Genomic DNA, 19,111 nt, shown 5'->3' on the forward strand with positions numbered 1-19,111 from the left:
TAGTCATAATTCAGGTGCTGACGCTATCGGGAGGAAGCCAGCTTGGAGGAGAAAGCTGCCCGCTGGGGAGCCACTGAAGAGATTTCTTCTCTCCATCAAATGGTTGAGAGCCACAGGGAACAAGTAGCCCTCTTAAAGGCACTACGGGATTTGGAGGGACAAATGGTCACTCTAACTTCAGGATTTATTTCAAAGACAGAAACCCAGAAAAAGCCAGAGCCAAAACCCTTGCAGAAAAGTCCAGTCTTGAATTTCCCACTCTCTTTACACAGCAGGGCCACTGTTCCCCATGAAGCCCCAGACAGGAGAGTCCACAAGAATGAGGGAGAGAAGGAGGGAGAAATAGGAAATCAATCTCCAGGTACTCCACCCCTGCACTCCCCCAGATACTTTGACCGTGGTTGAGGGCAAGGATGGTCATACATCAAATTATTCTTACAAGCCCCTTGATTTTAAAATTTTAGAAAAATTAAAGTCGACAATCACTGCCTATGGGCTGACAGCTCCCTTCATGTTGGCATTGTTAGAGTCTTCCACCAAGGGCTGGCTCATACCTAAGGAATTTATCCAGCTTGCCTGAGCCACTCTCTAGGGGAGAATTTGTTCTTTGGAAGTCAGAGGCAGCTGAAGTGGCCTGAGAAATTGAAAGTAAAAACTGCTCATGGGCAGAGTATAAGTGCTGGAGGTCTTGGGCTCTCCTCCCCTCACCACTCTCTCCACGTGGTCATGGCTGGTCTCTACTTCTCTACACACTCTCTCTCTGCCTTTCTCTGCCTCCACTACCCCATTAATCTTCATCCTCCATCCTGAGTAAACTTTATTCTATACCATATCTATGTGTATCTGGTCCCTAGGGGAAGGAATGCCTGGACATGGGCCTGCTGAGGCACCCGCCCTTCCCCCACACCACCATATACCACATTCTCTAAACCTTTCTCTTTTTAAGAACCCAACAGAAGTCAAAAAAGTAGGGCGCTGGGGAGCAACTATCAGTGGCTGCCACTGTGCCTCCTCTCCCTTCTCTGGCAGAATTCCCAGAAGAAACAGAAGACAAAGAGTTAAATCTTAAACAAGAGAGAAAAATCAGGTTTCAGAAAAGCAGTTATTCCATGTACAGGACGTTTTATTAAAAAAAATGGTTAAAAGCTATTTCAAAACTCTCCTGGGGAGAAGAGGAGAGTGGGAGACATCCTGCTTCCTCTCTGGATCCTACTGGAGATATCCTTAGTTCTGGTTAGGATATTTGGATCTCTTTGGGTCATCAAGTTCACCCTCTGTCTATTGTCTGTCTTTGGTGCTTCAAAACCAGTCCATATGTGTGTCAATTTATGTTTAATTTATGTTTGTCTCTGAATGATTGTTGTTTGATGTTTCATGTTGAAAAGAAAAAAATGGTAAAAAATGTTATCTGCTGGCAGTCCTGCCAGTCGCAGTTTACACAGGGAAAGCTGATTTAAGGTGCCTCGCATTCTTAACTAGTAGTCAAACACAGCTGGAGAAAAAGCTGCTTCTTAAAGGGCCAACAGTTCTGGGACAAGTGGACTAATGAATATTTCTCCTAGAAAATTTTCTACAATGGTAAATATTGGGTTCAAAGTGCTTTTTTCCCTTGGGAAAAATTGTTTGGTTCAAATTTATGAGATTCGTGTAATCACTTCATCTTTATTTCTAATTAGTCTTAAAGGTATAAATGTTTTACATGTCTTGACTATAGAGTATTGGCTCATAAGTTATTGTACACAATTTAAAAGGTTTAATGATGGTATCAAAAGGCAAGTTTAACACTAATAATTCAGGGTTAGAACTATCTTAAGCAACATGTGGCATGACACAACCCAAGAAAAACAGGCCTCTAAGATATTTCTAAATTTACATAATGTTTTATGTGGTTCTTATCCTAGAAATTAGACTTATAAGAAATAAGATTTAAAATACTGCTCTTCAATAAGTTACATTGTAATACATTCAGACATAAAAATAGAGAGCCAAATATCCCCCTTAAAAATGGGGTACATAGCTAAACAAAGATTTTTCACCTGAGGAATATCGAATGACTGAGAAACACCTAAAGAAATGTTCAACATCCTTAGTCATTAGGGAAATGCAAATGAAAACAACCCTGAGATTTCACCTCACACCAATCAGAATGGCTAAGATAAAAAACTCAGGAGAAAACAGGTGCTGGTGAGGATGTGGAGAAAGAGGAACACTCCTCCAGTGCTGGTGGGGTTGCAAGCTGGTACTACCACTCTGGAAATCAGTCAGGCAGTTCCTCAGAAAACTGGGCATGACACTTCTGGAGGACCCTGCTATACCACTCCTGGGCATATACCCAGAGGGTTCCACAGCATGTAATAAGGACACGTGCTCCACTATGTTCATAGCAGCCCTATTTATAATGGCCAGAAGCTGGAAAGAATCCAGATATCCCTCAACAGACGAATGGATACAGAAAATGTGGTATATATACACAATGGAGTACTATTCAGCCATTAGAAATAATGAATTCATGAAATTCTTAGACAAATAGATGGAACTGGAGAACATCATCTTAAGAGAGGTAACCCAATCTCAAAAGAACACTCATGGTATGCACTCACTGAAAAATGGATATTAGCCTAGAAGCTTGGAATACCCAAGACACAATTCACATATTAAATGATGCCCAAGAAGAAGGAAGGAGTGGCCCCTGGTCCTGGAAAAGCTCAGTGCAGCAGTGTAGCAGAATACCAGGACAGGGAATTAGGAAGGGGTAGATTGGGGAACAGGGGGAGGGAAGAGGGCTTATGGGACTTTCGGGGAAGGGGAATCCAGGAAAGAGAAAATCACTTGAAATGTAAATAAAGAATATATTGAATAAAAAATAAACTGATGGACGAACTTTGCATTGTGAAAGTAATGTGTGTGCCATTAATTTTAAGGAGAAAAGATTGCTTAAAACTGGGTTTTGCTTTCAAAAATTGTAGTTATGCTTTGAGATTACAGGTTCCTTCTGTTATTTGACCTTCATGCAATGGGATCTGGTTACAGGCTACTCCTTGCTGGCCCCAATGGGTGTAGGTCTGGCCTTAGAGATAATAGACTCAGATCAGAAGATTTATATTTGAGTTAATATAAAGCTCAGAGCTGCCTTGGCAGAGGCTTCAGAGGTGCTGCTTTCTTCTTGCAGGCCTCACCTAGAGAGTTTTTGGCCAAAAGAACATTTTTTTTTTTAACAGATTCATACAGATGTAGTTCAAAATAAAGTTCAAACTTAGATCTGTGAAAGAGATAAATAGAAATTATGAAGGCATTAAAATTTGGCCTGCCTACTACATATAAAATTATTATAGATTTAAAGGGTTGTTTTTTTTTGCTTTGTGGAGCCTAATAATTATAAATTAACAAAAGCTAATTTTAAAAAAAACCAATAAATAATTTCATTATAAAGTTTTTCCTCAAGAAATGGCTAATAGCCTTACCTTATGTAAAAAGAAAAAAAAATTTGTTTCTACTTCAATACAAGAAGCTAAGATCTTAAATTTTTCAATATAGATTGTCCCTTCCCACTCCAGCATTGAGCTGGGCTTTTCAGGCTCTGCTCTCAGCCTGTGACATTCCTGGCCTTTGTTCTTTAGAGCACAATACAGGCTGCTGCTCTCACTTGGAAGTTGTGCGGAAGTATTCTGGATCTGCTAGACTTGAAGTATGCTGATCTTAGCAGGCGACCTGCTGAGATTGGAGCCAGCTACTTCTCAGACTTCACCTCGAAGTCTGGGAGGAGGGGGGTTCTTGCAAGCTATATATTTACTAACATTTATTAAAAGCATTGGTCATGATTGGCAAAAGGCGTCCTGACTCAGTTCTCTTTCACAGTCCCCCACAAATCCCCAGGATTCTCTTTCAGGCCTACGGTTCACCTGTCGCTGCAGGCAGCAACAGTATATTATTTGTAGAATTTTATTACAGGCCTTTGCTCTTAACAATGAACTTTTAAAATTTTTAAGTGAATTATTTTCAAAAGGTGTTAAGATAAATCATTCGGCTTAGACATTGCTTTAAGCTTGCCACAAGAGGATTTAAGCCTCTGATGTTCTCAAGGTAAATGCAAAATAAATATTGAGAGACATGACTTGGAGAAAGCTACAGTAAGTATTTGTCAACAGTTTATGATATATGTTCACTGCCATTCCTTGGCAAAGGAACATTAATGTAAAATCTCTCCAAATAAAGTTTTAACATCCTCCAATAGAGATTTGGTGTGATAATAAAGTGTTGCAAGATAAAATCATAAATTTTTTTAAAAAGGAATGTTTTAAGAGCCTGATGAAACATTGTTCCTTGTTTCAAACAGTAATCAAATAAATTATTATTGATAACTAATCTATTACATGTCAAGCCTTTTTGACAAAATTAATAATTGTTATCCAAAAGACAAATTGTTAAAATTGCTTCCATACATGCTTTTATATTTCTATACATGTATTCTAAGAAATGCATCGACTGTGGGAGTAAAGCTCATATAATTAGATCACATGTTTAGTCTTTTGAGTTTCCCCTTGCTTCAGCACAAATAATTAAATTGGATGCTGTAGCTGCTATTTTTAAAATGTTAAAAATCAAACTTTTAATTTATATATTAATAATAATATATATAGCTCATGGCTTACAATTGCCTAAAATTGTTTCTTTTTTAAAATTCTGCTAAATCTTAAATTTTATAATTATTTATACAAATACAATTCAAGTTTAATTGAGTTTCAATAAAAGAATATATAAATATTAACAGCTTTTCAAGCTTTCTAGTTACAACTGTTTTAACAAAAAAATAAAAATAAATAAAATTAGTCATTACATATGTTATTTTTCTATACTAAATGTTCCACCAGATTAAGACAACTTTATAACTGACTATTACAGTCAGCCATCTGAGATGTTTTATTAACAATTTAATATTAGTCATATTACTAAAATTCCTCATAATTCTCAAGATAAGATATTGTGGAACAGACCCATAAAACTTTACAACAATATTTTTATAAATAAAAGAGGGTAAAAACATATCTCTATATACCACAAAAATTAAAAAAAATTTAATGCCAGGGAACTCTCTAAGTGTGGAGAAGAGGGCATGTTCGTGTTTTTTCTGCAGGATGCCGAAGAAACATGGTAGCTGCCAGAGTATGTTAATGTTGAGACAAAGAATGATGCTAATTATAATCATTAAAAATGGCCACAAACCTCAACACCTTTGGATGCCTCCTACTAATACTGACATAACAGTCATCTATGGACTCAACATCCCTCTTTGCATGGCAATTTTATTTAGCTGAAAATTGGACAAATTATAAACAGATTAAAGGGGAAATATTGGCTACTGCTGATTGCCCCCCTTCAGGGTGTCAAAAGGCCATATATTTAAATTTTGCAGATTTCAGGTGTAGACCAGATAGAACGTGGCCTGCCATTTGTTTAAGATATCCACAAGATTTACTTTGGTTGTTTGGGACCCTTGGGAGGGCCTCTGGACTCCTCCTCATGGAATTACATTCAAGTAAAACACAATGTTACACCCCCAGCTAGTTTTCTAACAGATGATGAGTCCTGCAAGGCCTCTAATCCCTTTACAAAGGGGTGGTGCACACCTTTACCAATTAAGTTTACCACCTATGCAAAATCTCTCAATCTATATTGGCAAAAGGGTTATGAATGGGGTCTTCGCCTCTATGTACTTGGTTTTGATGCAGGTATTATTTTCTCTATTAAGCTCCTTAAAGAGCCTTTACATCATGCCCACCCAGTCCCAATGGGGCCAAATCCTGTGTTGGTACATAAAGTAAATCACATCATTATGAGTAACTTCTACTTTCTTTGTTTCTTAATTTTAGTTATTTACATTCCAAATGTTGCTTCCTCCTTGACCCGTCCAGCAGGTCCAGTTATTCTTGGGTCCCGAAGGGGTACTACCTGAGGGTCAAAAATGGGGGTGGGGGAGAGAAAAGGGAAGCCAAGCACGCTAAGAAAGACAAGTCATTCTGGGTTATGTCAAGGCTTCATTTAATGTCGGGGAGGTAAGTGGGTTTTAAGGCTTATGGAGAAGGAATTGACCTTCACACCAGACAAAGGGCAGAGGCACCCCTAGCGATGGAAGCAGGAAGCAAGGAGGTCATCTGGTCATCTGGAGTTAAGGCCGGCAGGAAAATTCCGCGGTATTCTCGGGAATCTTCTCGCACTGACAGTTCATGGGGAAGTCTCTAGTTAATTGTTCTCATATTTTAGCAGCCACCACCTTAGGGCCATGAGTAAGCATAAGTCCAAATAGCTCAGGATGGCTTCCCACATCTCCTCCTTTTTTCTTTCTTAAGTTGGGGGGTAGCTATGGAAAGAGGGTCGGTGGAGAGCCTGTTTTAGGCTATGTGGTTTTGCCCCCACATCTAGCACCGCAGTAACTAGACCTTTTTAGATCCTAGTAGGGCAGGGCCTCTGCCTTAGGCTATGTAAGTTACATCCACTCCTGGCATCACATCCTACTCCAATGGCTTAATTAGGCCCTTGGTGGGTGTGACGGGCATCCAGGTAGCGGACTCACAATAATCCCATCATGGAGTTACCCTGCAGCCAATAGGCGGTGTGCATCTGGCTCGTGGCACCACAATATTTCCTGTCATTGGCTATTCCACAGCTTATGGCCCTCAGCCACTATTAGGAGCCGGAGGTCACCCTCTCTGGCATTGACGTTTCTACTGCTTACTGAACCAAGAAAGCTCTGTGCCTGCAGCAAGGGTGGAGAACTGAAGGCTGATGCTTGCTACCTCCACGTCTGTCAAGGCAGAATCAATCTGTGATTTAACAAAACTGGTTAATCTGCTAAAAGCCTAGGGGCCAAATGACAAAAGCAACAAAAGACCCACGAGGGGCCTCAAAAGGCTGGGGAGCAAGGTGGAGAGCCAGGGTGAAATCTCAGCATCAGCATACTCTGGCAGCTAGCATGTTCCTTCAGCATCCTGTAGAAAGAACACAAACATGCCTCTTCTCTACACTTAGAGTTCCCTGGCATTAAAATTTTTAAATTTTTGTGCTATATAGAGATGTGATTCTCCCTTCTTTTATTATAAAAATATTGTTGTAAAGTTTTATGGGCCTGTTCCATAATATCTTGCCTCTGCAAATTATGAGGAATCTCAGTAATAAGACTAATATTAAATTACTAATATAACATTTCAAATGACTGACTATAATAATCAGTTATATTTGTCTTGATCTGATTTGGAAAATTCAGTATAAAAATATATGTAAAAACAGTTATAACTAGAAAGCTTGAAAAGCTGTCAATGGTTATATGTATATTTCGATTAATTTTTTGAATTGCATTTGTATTGTAAAAGTTAAGAATTAGTAGCATTAAAAAGGAAACAATTTCAAGCAATTGTGAGCCATGAGTCATATGTATATTATTATTAATATATAAATCAAAAGTTTGATTTTTAATATTTTAAAAAGAATAGCTACAGCACCCAATTCAATTATTTGTGCTGAAGCAAGGGGACACTCAAAAGAATAAACATGTGATCTAATTATACGAGCTTTACTCCCATAGTAGATGTATTTTTATAGGATGCATGTATAAATCTAATAAAAAATATGTATAGAGGCATTTTTGTTGTTGTTGTTGTTGTTTTTTGGATTTTTTTGTTTGTTTGTTTAAGACAGGGTTTCTCTGTGTAGCCCTGGCTGTCCTGGTTCTCACTCTGTAGACCAGGATGGCCTCGAACTCAGAAATCTGCCTGTCTCTGCCTCCCAAGTGCTGGGATTAAAGGTGTGCGTCACCACTACCCAGCCTGAATTTCCAATTTCTTTTTTTTTTTTAATTTTTTTATTCGATATAATTTATTTACATTTCAAATGATTTCCCCTTTTCTAGCCCCCCACTCCCCGAAAGTCCCGTAAGCCCCCTTCTCTTCCCCTGTCCTCCCACCCACCCCTTCCCACTTCCCCGTTCTGGTTTTGCCGAATACTGTTTCACCGAGTCTTTCCAGAACCAGGGGCCACTCCTCCTTTCTTCTTGTACCTCATTTGATGTGTGGATTATGTTTTGGGTATTCCAGTTTTCTAGGTTAATAACCACTTATTAGTGAGTGCATACCATGATTCACCTTTTGAGTCTGGGTTACCTCACTTAGTATGATGTTCTCTAGCTCCATCCATTTGCCTAAGAATTTCATGAATTCATTGTTTCTAATGGCTGAATAGTACTCCATTGTGTAGATATACCACATTTTTTGCATCCACTCTTCTGTTGAGGGATACCTGGGTTCTTTCCAGCATCTGGCAATTATAAATAGGGCTGCTATGAACATAGTAGAGCATGTATCCTTATTACATGGTGGGGAGTCTTCTGGGTATATGCCCAGGAGTGGTATAGCAGGATCTTCTGGAAGTAAGGTGCCCAGTTTTCGGAGGAATCGCCAGACTGATTTCCAGAGTGGTTGTACCAATTTGCAACCCCACCAGCAGTGGAGGAGTGTTCCTCTTTCTCCACACCCTCTCCAACACCTGCTGTCTCCTGAATTTTTAATCTTGGCCATTCTGACTGGTGTAAGATGAAATCTCAGGGTTGTTTTGATTTGCATTTCCCTAATGACTAATGAAGTTGAGCATTTTTTAAGATGCTTCTCCGCCATCCGAAGTTCTTCAGGTGAGAATTCTTTGTTTAACTCTGTACCCCATTTTTTAATAGGGTTGTTCGGTTTTCTGGAGTCTAACTTCTTGAGTTCTTTATATATATTGGATATTAGCCCTCTATCTGATGTAGGATTGGTGAAGATCTTTTCCCAATTTTTTTGGTTGCCGATTTGTCCTCTTGATGGTGTCCTTTGCCTTACAGAAACTTTGTAATTTTATGAGGTCCCATTTGTCAATTCTTGCTCTTAGAGCATACTCTATTGGTGTTCTGTTCAGAAACTTTCTCCCTGTACCGATGTCCTCAAGGGTCTTCCCCAGTTTCTTTTCTATTAGCTTCAGAGTGTCTGGCTTTATGTGGAGGTCCTTGATCCATTTGGATTTGAGCTTAGTACAAGGAGACAAGGATGGATCAATTCGCATTCTTCTGCATGCTGGCCTCCAGTTGAACCAGCACCATTTGTTGAAAAGGCTATCTTTTTACCATTGGATGTTTCCAGCCTCTTTGTCGAGGATCAAGTGGCCATAGGTGTGTGGGCTCATTTCTGGATCTTCAATCCTGTTCCATTGATCCTCCTGCCTGTCACTGTACCAATACCATGCAGTTTTTAACACTATTGCTCTGTAGTATTGCTTGAGGTCAGGGATACTGATTCCCCCGGATTTTCTTTTGTTGCTGAGAATAGTTTTAGCTATCCTGGGTTTTTTGTTGTTCCAGATGAATTTGATAATTGCTCTTTCTAACTCTGTGAAGAATTGAGTTGGGATTTTGATGGGTATTGCATTGAATCTGTATATTGTTTTTGGCAAAATGGCCATTTTAACTATATTGATTCTACCGATCTATGAGCATGGGAGGTTTTCCCATTTTTTGAGGTCTTCTTCCATTTCCTTCTTCAGAGTCTTGAAGTTCTTGTCATACAGATCTTTCACATGTTTGGTAAGAGTCACCCCAAGATACTTTATACTGTTTGTGGCTATTGTGAAGGGGGTCATTTCCCTAATTTCTTTCTCAGCCTGCTTATCCTTTGAGTATAGGAAGGCCACTGATTTGCTTGAGTTGATTTTATAACCTGCCACTTTGCTGAAGTTGTTTATCAGCTGTAGGAGCTCTCTAGTGGAGTTTTTTGGGTCACTTAGGTAGACTATCATGTCGTCTGCAAATAATGATAGGTTGACTTCTTCCTTTCCAATTTGTATCCCTTTGACCTCCTTATGTTTTCGAATTGCCCGAGCTAGTACCTCAAGTACAATATTGAAAAGATAAGGAGAAAGGGGGCAGCCTTGTCTGGTCCCTGATTTCAGTGGGATTGCTTCAAGTTTCTCTCCATTTAGTTTGATGCTGGCTACCGGTTTGCTGTATATTGCTTTTACTATGTTTAGGTATGGGCCTTGAATTCCTGTTCTCTCCAAGACTTTAAGCATGAAAGGATGCTGAATTTTGTCAAATGCTTTTTCAGCATCCAATGAAATGACCATGTGGTTTTGTTCTTTGAGTTTGTTTATGTAGTGGATTGTATTGATGGATTTCCGTATATTGAACCAACCCTGCATTCCCGGGATAAAGCCTACTTGATCATGGTGGATGATCGTTTTGATGTGTTCTTGGATTCGGTTGGCAAGAATTTTATTGAGTATTTTTGCATCGATGTTCATAAGGGAAATTGGTCTGAAGTTCTCTTTCTTTGTTGGATCTTTGTGTGGCTTTGGTATCAGCATAATTGTGGCTTCGTAGAAGGAATTGGGTAGTGTTCCTTCTGTTTCTATCTTGTGGAATAGTTTGAAGAGTATTGGTGTTAACTCTTCTTTGAAGGTCTGGTAGAATTCTGCACTGAAACCATCTGGTCCTGTGCTTTTTTTGGTTGGAAGACTTTCTATGACTCCTTCTATTTCTTTAGGCATTATGGGACTGTTTAGATGGTCTAGTTGGTCCTGATTTAATTTTGGTATTTGGTATCTGTCAAGGAAATTGTCCATTTCCTCCAGATTCTCCAGTTGTGTTGAGTACAGGCTCTTGTAGTAGGATCTGATGATTTTTTGGATTTCCTCAGTTTCCGTTGTTATATCTCCCTTTTCATTTCTAAGTTTGTTAATTTGGATACTTTCTCTGTGCCCTGGCTAAGGGTTTATCTATCTTGTTGATTTTCTCAAAGAACCAGCTCCTGGTTTTGTTGATTTTTTGTATGGTTCTCTTTGTTTCTACTTGATTGATTTAGGCCCTGAGTTTGATGATTTCCTGCCTTCTACTCCTCCTGGGTGAATTAGCTTCTTTTTGTTCTAGGGCTTTCAGTTGTGTCATTAAGCTGGTAATGTATGCTCTCTCCATTTTCTTTTTGGAGGCACTCAGGGCTATGAGTTTTCCTCTTAGCACTGCTTTCATTGTGTCCCATAGATTTGGGTATGTTGTGTTTTAATTTTCATTGTGTTCTAAAAAGTCTTTAATTTCTTTCTTTATTTCTTCCTTGACCAAGGTATCATTGAGTAGAGTATTGTTCAGTTTCCACGTGTATAACGGTTTTCTGTTGTGTCTGTTGCTATTGAAGACCACTTTTACTCCATAGTGATCAGATAGGAGGCATGGGATTAGTTCGATCTTCTTATATTTGTTGAGGTCTGTCTTGTGACCAATTATATGGTCGATTTTGGAGAAGGTACCATGAGGTGCTGAGAAAAAGGTATATTCTTTTGTTTTAGGATAGAATGTTCTCTATATATCTGTTAAATCTAATTGGTCCAAAGCTTCAATTAGTTTCATTGTGTCCCTGTTTAGTTTCTGTTTTCCTGATCGGTCCATTGAGGAAAGTGCAGTGTTGAAGTCACCCACAATTAATGTGTTAGGTGCAATGTGTGCTTTGAGTTTTAATAAAGTTTCTTTTACGAAAGAGGGTGCCCTTGCATTTGGAGCATAGATGTTCAGGATTGAGAGTTCTTCTTGTTGTATTTTTCCTTGACCAGCAAGAAGTGTCCCTCAGAGTCTCTTTTGATGACTTTGGGTTGAAAGTCAATTTTATCTGATATTAAAATGGCTACTCCAGCTTGTTTCCTGAGACCATTTGCTTGTAAAATTGTCTTCTAGCCTTTTACTCTAAGGTAGTGTTTGTCTTTGACCCTGAGGTGTGTTTCCTGTAAGCAGCAAAATGTAGGGTCCTGTTTATGTATCCAGTCAGTTAGTCTGTGTCTTTTTATTGGGGCATTAAGTCCATTGATGTTAAGAGATATTAAGGAATAGTGATTGTTACTTCCTATCATTTTTGACGTTATTTTTAAAATTTGATTGCTTAACTTCTTTTGGGTTTGATGAAAGGTTACTATCTTGCTTTTTCCAGGGTGAAGTTTCCCTCCTTGTATTGGTGTTGTCCTCCTATTATCCTTTTTAGGGCTGGGTTTGTGGATAGATATTGGGTAAACTTGGTTTTGTCATGAAATATCTTAGTTTCTCCATCTATGGTGATTGAGAGTTTTGCTGGATATAGTAGTTTTGGCTGGCATTAGTGTTCTCTTAGAGTCTGCATGAGATCTGCCCAGGACCTTCTAGCCTTCATAGTCTCAGGTGAAAAGTCTGCTGTGATTCTGATAGGTCTTCCTTTATATGTTACTTGGCCTTTTTCTCTTACTGCCTTTAATATTCTCTTTGTTTAGAACATTTGGTGTTTTGATTATTATGTGACGGGAAGTATTTCTGTTCTGGTCCAGTCTGTTTGGAGTTCTGTAGGCTTCTTGTATATTCATGGGCATCTCTCTCTTTAGGTTAGGGAAGTTTTCTTCCATAATTTTATTGAAGATATTTGCTGGCCCTTTAAGTTGTAAATCTTCACTCTCATCTATGCCTATAATTCTTAGGTTTGGTCTTCTCATTGTGTCCTGGATTTCCTGGATATTTTGGGTTACACGCTTTTTGCATTTTGCATTTTCTTTAACTGTTGAGTCCATGGTTTCTATGGAATCTTCAGCATCTGAGATTCTTTCTTCTATCTCTTGTATTCTGTTGTTGATATTTGCATCTCTGTCCCCTGATTTCTTCCCAAGGCTTTCTATCTCCAAAGTTGTCTCCCTTTGAGTTTTCTTGGTTGTTTCTACTTCTGATTTTAGATCCTGGATGGTTTTGCTTAGCTCCTTCACTTGCTTGTTTGCGCTTTCCTGTAATTCTTTAAGAGATTTTTGTTTTTCCTCTTTCATGACCTCAGCCTGTTGACCAAAGTTCTCCTGTATTTCTTTAAGTGTTTTTTGCGTTTCCTCCTTGTTGGCTTTTGTATTCTCCTGGATTTCTTTCAATGATTTTTGTGTTTCCCTTGCAAGGGCTTCTAACTTTTGATCCATTTTCTCCTGAATTTCTTTAAGTATGTCCTTCATGTGTTTCTGTACCAGCATCATGACCAGTGATTTTAAATCCAAATCTTGTTTTCCTGGTGTGATGGGGTATCCAGGACATGCTGGTAGAGGAGAATTGGGTTCAGATGTTGCCATATTGTCTTGATTTCTGTTAGTGACGTTCCTGCGTTTGCCTTTTGCCATCTAGTTCTCACTGGTGTTAGTTTGTCTTGTCAGTGCTGGACTCACCAGTGCAAGCTGCCCCTTCCCCGTTGGCCTCTGGTGCACACCTCTGTAGACAGGGTGCTGCTGCCCAGGCTGATCAGATCCCGAAACAGGCACCCGAAGGCTCCTGCCGGGGCCCGCTGGATTCACTGGAGCACACCGACTTCTCCCAGCTGGCTGCCCGGAAGCCCTGCTAGCCTCTTGCAGGACTTGGAGATGTGGTGCGGCTGCCCAGGCTGATCTGGATCCGGAAGCGGTAGAGGCATATTTTTAACAATTTATCTTTTAGATAACAGTTATTAATATTGCCTTAAAAAGGGCTTGCCATGTAATAAATCAACCATCAATGTTTTGTAATAACCAATTTGATTGCTGCTTGAAACAAGGAACAAACGTTTTTTACCTTGAAAACAGGTTTAGGTCTTCCCAGGGTAAGCTTAAGATGAGGTTAATATAAGATAAAGCCAATTAATATATCCTAACAACCTTTAAAAATCATTTATGTAAAAATTCTAAAAGTTAGGAGAAAAGGCCTGTAATGAACATTCCATGAACATTATACACTGAAGAATGTAAGATCCTAGCTTCTTGTATTGAGATAGAGACAAAATATCTTTTCTCACTTAAGGTGAGACTACTCGCCATTCCTTAAAGAAAAAACCTTCTAATGAAATTGTTTTATTGCTTCTTTAATGTTAGAAGTGAATGCTTTTATAATTGTCAGAATATAAAGCAAAAAACACCCTATAAATTTTGTGTGGGGTAGAAAGGCCAAATGTTAATGCCTTTATAACTTCTATATAGTCTTATTGACCTTTCAATGTTTTGAACTGCATATTAAACCACACCTGGATATTTCAAGAATGTTCTTTTAGCCAAGCATTCCCTAGTTGAGGCCTGTAAGGCAAAAGTTTCCTTACTAGCTTCCACTGAGGCAGCCCCAGGCCTTGCATTAATTCAAATGTAAATTCTTTTTTTTTTTTTTTTGCCCTAGGACCCACCTTGAGTCCTTGGCAAGGACATTCTCTCAGTTCCTCAAACTTAACCTTCTTCTAATCTGAACTTTTTATCTAAGACTAGACCCAAACCCGCCTGTCCAGTCCAGCAAGGACACCTTGAGGATTGAATAACCAAAGGAACCTGCAATTCCAGGATTCCGGGAAAAATCCTAGTTTCATAGTAGTCAAAGGAGCATGTTTGATATCAAATAAATTTCCACTGAGATCTCCCTTTTAATTTTGGAGGGTTAAATTTTGCTCCTACCATTGTAGCTTATAAACTTGTGGAAAAGTGGCGATTTTCATTGTACCTCTTTTTCTTGCAATATTAGAGCACAACTGCAACTTTGGAAGTAAGTCCCAATTTTAAACAATCTATTTTCTTTAAAATCAATGGCAAACGTATTATCTTTACAGCACAAGGTTCGTCTGCCTGTTCTTATGTTCAAGTGTATGACAGTGTAACTTATTAAAGAGACATTATTTTAAATCATATTTCTTATAAGTCCAATCTCCAGGCCAAAATTCACACGAAACACCATGCCAATTTAGAAACATCTTAGAGGCCCGTATTTCCTGGCTTGTGTCATGGCATGTGTAGCTAGTTAAGACGGCTCTGACACTGAATCACTCGTTTTAAACAAACCTTTTCTTAATAACACTATACCTTTTAAATCATAACCAATTAATTTATAACTCTATAGTCAAGATATGTAAAACATTTATACCTTTAAGACCTAATTAAAAACAAGAATAAAGCGATTACACAAATTTTATGAGTTAAACCAGAGTTTTCCCAAACTGGAGGTTATTGGCCCTTCAAGAGAAAAAGTTGAGCATGTTGCTGCTGCCGGGTCTACCAGCTCGTGGCCCGCAGAGTTCTGGGGTCCCTCTAAGCCTGAGCAAGGCCAAGTAACTTTGAGGCGCTAGCACTCGGCCTTTAACCGCTCGCCAGGGCCAATTGCCCATGGCCCATGGAGTTCCGGGCTCTCTCTGGCAGCCGCCGTTATTGCCTGTGCCCCGCGCGCCATGCGCTGCCCTGCGCTCTACCTCCCAAGTGCTTGGATTAAAGGCGTGCGCCACCATTGTCCACTGCTGCACATTTTTTTTCCCTTTAGCTGTGTTTTACTCCTACTTATGAATGTGAGGCACCTCAAATTAGCCTCCTCTGTGTAAACTGCAATTGGCAGGACTGCCAGCAAGATAAAGCTTTTTTACCATTTTTTTCTTTTTAACATAAAACATAAAAACGACCAATCATTCAGCCAAACAAAATAATAGGCAACACAAATTGACACACATATAGACAAGTTTTGGTGCACCAAAAGACAAACAACAGACAATGAGGGAACTTGATGTCCCAAAGAGATCCAAATATCTTAACCTGAACTAAGGAGATCTCCAGTAGGTTTCAGAGAGAAAACAGGACATCTCCCGTTTTCCTGTCCTCACCAGGAGAGTTTTGAAATAGCTTCCAACCATTCTTTTTTTTTTATACCGTGTCCTACACATGGAAAAACTGCTTTTCTGAAACCTGCTTTTTCTCTTGTTTAAGATTTAACAAGAGGGAAGGAGGATGCCTAGTCAAACACACACACCTGTGGAGAGGGAAGGAGAGCCCAGGAATTTCTCTGCAGTCCAGGTCTTACATTCTGCCCGTGAGAGGTTTTTCTCTAGCCTCCTCAGCAGCAGTCTCTGGCTTCTACCTGCATGGGTCTCCCTGTCCATTTTTGCCTAGTCCCTGTCCAGGGAGGTAGCCCTGGGAGAAACCTCATTGCGACTACACATAAGGACTTTCATTTGAGAGAGAATGTCTCTTCCCCAGAGGTTAACAGGCAGACCAGGGACCACGAAGGGCTGAGTAGAGCCAGTATTTCCCTCACTGTCCTCGCAAGTCAGCAACTCTGGAGAGTATTTTTTGATTGTCCAATCCCCTGCAGATGGGTCAGAGAGGCTTGCAGAAGGTTACCAGCAACGACTAACAGATGGGCACTCTCCCCTCCATTCTCAGCATCTATTATTATGTCCCGTATAAGGCCCCAGTAACTAAAAATTGCATCAGACACTGGTTCACCTGTTTTCAAAATCTTATTAATTTCTTTACCAACCCTATTCCATGTGAGCGGGTGAATGTCAGGTCCACTAAAAACCAACCAAGGGCATTTTTCATGACAAAACAAAAGAACTTAATTAAATCTTTTTTCTTAACTCTTACTCCTCTCTCCCTGAATGATTGCTTGATTTCTCCTATGAATCAAGCCTCTTTAGCCTCTTTTCATAATTGTTTCCCCATGACAATCGGACTACAATTGTTCAGCCACTTACCTGCCCCTCCAGTGATGCACGATCGATACGGTCTGTGGGGTCTTTCATTCCTTTTCCCGGGATTTCTCCTCCGTTGTCTGGTAGTTGACCGTACTTCAGGTCCCTGTTCAGGCGCCACTATGACCCGTCCAGCAGGTCCAGTTATTCTTGGGTCCCGAAGGGGTACTACCTGAGGGTCAAAAATGGGGGGGAGGGAGAGAAAAGGGAAGCCAAGCACGCTAAGAAAGACAAAGTCATTCTGGGTTATGTCAAGGCTTCATTTAATGTCGGGGAGGTAAGTGGGTTTTAAGGCTTACAGAGAAGGAATTAACCTTCACACCAGACAAAGGGCAGAGACACCCCTAGCGATGGAAGCAGGAAGCAAGGAGGTCATCTGGTCATCTGGAGTTAAGGCCGGCAGGAACATTCCGCGGTTAGGGCAGGAACATCTTGCGGTATTCTCGGGAATCTTCTTGCACAGACAGTTCATGGGGAAGTCTCTAGTTAATTGTTCTCATATTTTAGCAGCCACCACCTTAGGGCCATGAGTAAGCATAAGTCCAAATAGCTCAGGATGGCTTCCCACACCTCCTGGTTCCCCCTTCCAGACTTGTTCACACCACACCTACTCCCGTTTACTTCTGAGGGGGTTCTTCCCCAACCCTACTCAGCCATCCCCCTGTCCATCCCCACCCTGGGCATCCCCATTTGCGGGGGCATCAGGTCTCTGCAGGACTAGGTGCATTCTCTTCCACTGAGGCCAGGCAAGGCAGTCCTCTGCTACCTATGTACCTAAGTACCGGTCATGTGTACAAAGCCATATTTGGGAGTCATACCACATGATAGGAACTTGACATTGGCCAAGGACAATCCCTGGCTTCAGGCAGGAATCTGAAGTTAGGACAATAGGGAAGTAGGTTACAGCAGGAAATTTTATCCTAGGGTGGAGAAGCTCAGTGAAGGTTAAGCTCATTGTTCCTCCAGGTTTACGAATTCCTGAATTAAGCAGGTGATACACCCAACTGCTGGAGCAGTCAAGACAAGGAGGACTGCCTTGACAACTTCCACCAGAACTCAGCCCGGAGTCTGTGGGGAAGGGTTTGCCAAACTGTTAAAAGGTCTGACTGACATTAAAGTTTTGGCCTCGATCAGTGAAACATTGTCCTGGCCCTCCTTCCTTTCGCTCCTCTCCCATTCATCCCTCAGCTTCTGTTCCAGCAACCTAGTTCGTAATAGCTGCAGGCAGCTATGGAATACAGCAGATATGTACCGGTCATGGACCAGCTTATGTGTCAGCTTTGGTTGGTGGCTTAGTCTCTGGGAGCTCCTAGGGGTCCAGGTCTGTTGACACTGTTTGTCTTCCTATGGAGTTGCCATCCCCTTCAGCTCCTTCAATCCTGTACTCAACTCTTGTCCCAAACCTCAGTCCAATTATTGGCTGTGAGTATCTGCATCTGTCTCAGCTGCTGGAAGAGCCTCCTAGAGGATGCATCAGTATGGCTGGTCCAAAGTTAAACAGTCCTCTGAGGGGGGAGTGAGGATGATTATAGGAAAAATAGAAAAAAGATGCAAGAGACAATAATGGGAGGGCTGCAGGTCAGTACCATGCCAACCTGAGTGTGTTTTCTATAGGCTTCTCGTACTTCAGTAACATGGGAAGCAAAGCCTCAAGCAACAGAAACAATTCTGTTGAAATATGTGCAAGATCTTAGTTTTCACCAAAATATGATTATTATTATTATTATCATTATTATTACTTCTTATTTTCCCAAGGTCAATAGAATCTTGAGCTCTTAGTCTTGAGCCTAAAGGGCACCTGTTTTTATTGTTTTATGCCTCAGCAGGCCTCAAAATCTGCCAACAGACCCTGACTTGTCTGGACTCTTCCTGGTTGGCAGACTCTCTGTGTGTGTCTCTGTTTTGTTTCTCTGTCTCTGTCTCTGTCTCTGTCTATGTTTCTGTCTCTGTGTCTCTATATATCCATCTCCTTCTCCCTCCCCCCTTTCTTTCTCTTTCTCTGTTTCAGAGAAGCAGCAAGTGGCTCCCAACAGGAGAACAGCCATGCTAGACTCCTGTCTCCAAGCACAGCATAACACCAGTAATAGTGTCAATCTCTGCTCCATTTTGTCCTTGCATTTCTTTTAGACAGGAACAATTCTGGGTCAAAAATTTTGAGGGTCATTACCACTACTTTTATGACCAGATATGAAGTTTTTTTCCTTTACTTTTTTTCTTTGAATGTTTGGGGCCTTAAAAAAAATGAGGGACAAATAACACTGTGAAATGATTCTATTATCACCAAAAGATGATTATTGTTCTGTGGCCTTCAAATATTTTTAGAATTATCAACATTCTTTTACAAAATTCAATGAGCAACATGAAGGGAGGCCTAGACAGGGTTAAAATTAATATTAATATCATTAATTGAATTAATAAAGAATATTTGTCAAAGTACTTTTAGATTTACTTCTAACTTTTCCTTTTTTATTTAACATGGACTAAGAACATGTTATCAACAATGTTATTTTACTTTCTTATTTATTTTTTTGAGAAATTCAAATGTAAGTATGTCATTTGGATTTTATTCTTCATTAGATTCATTTACTAGCAAGACATAG

General features: G+C 40.1%; 1 protein-coding gene across 5 annotated transcripts in view; it reads left to right on the plus strand.

Moving 5' to 3' along the window:
- LOC127679263 (C-type lectin domain family 2 member G-like) overlaps nt 1–19,111 on the plus strand; it is a 470,764-nt gene that overhangs the window by 116,394 nt on the left and 335,259 nt on the right. The gene's annotated exons all lie outside the window — the stretch shown is intronic.

This window comes from Apodemus sylvaticus, chromosome 2 (assembly GCF_947179515.1).
Source record: "Apodemus sylvaticus chromosome 2, mApoSyl1.1, whole genome shotgun sequence".
Classification (NCBI taxonomy): domain Eukaryota; kingdom Metazoa; phylum Chordata; class Mammalia; order Rodentia; family Muridae; genus Apodemus; species Apodemus sylvaticus.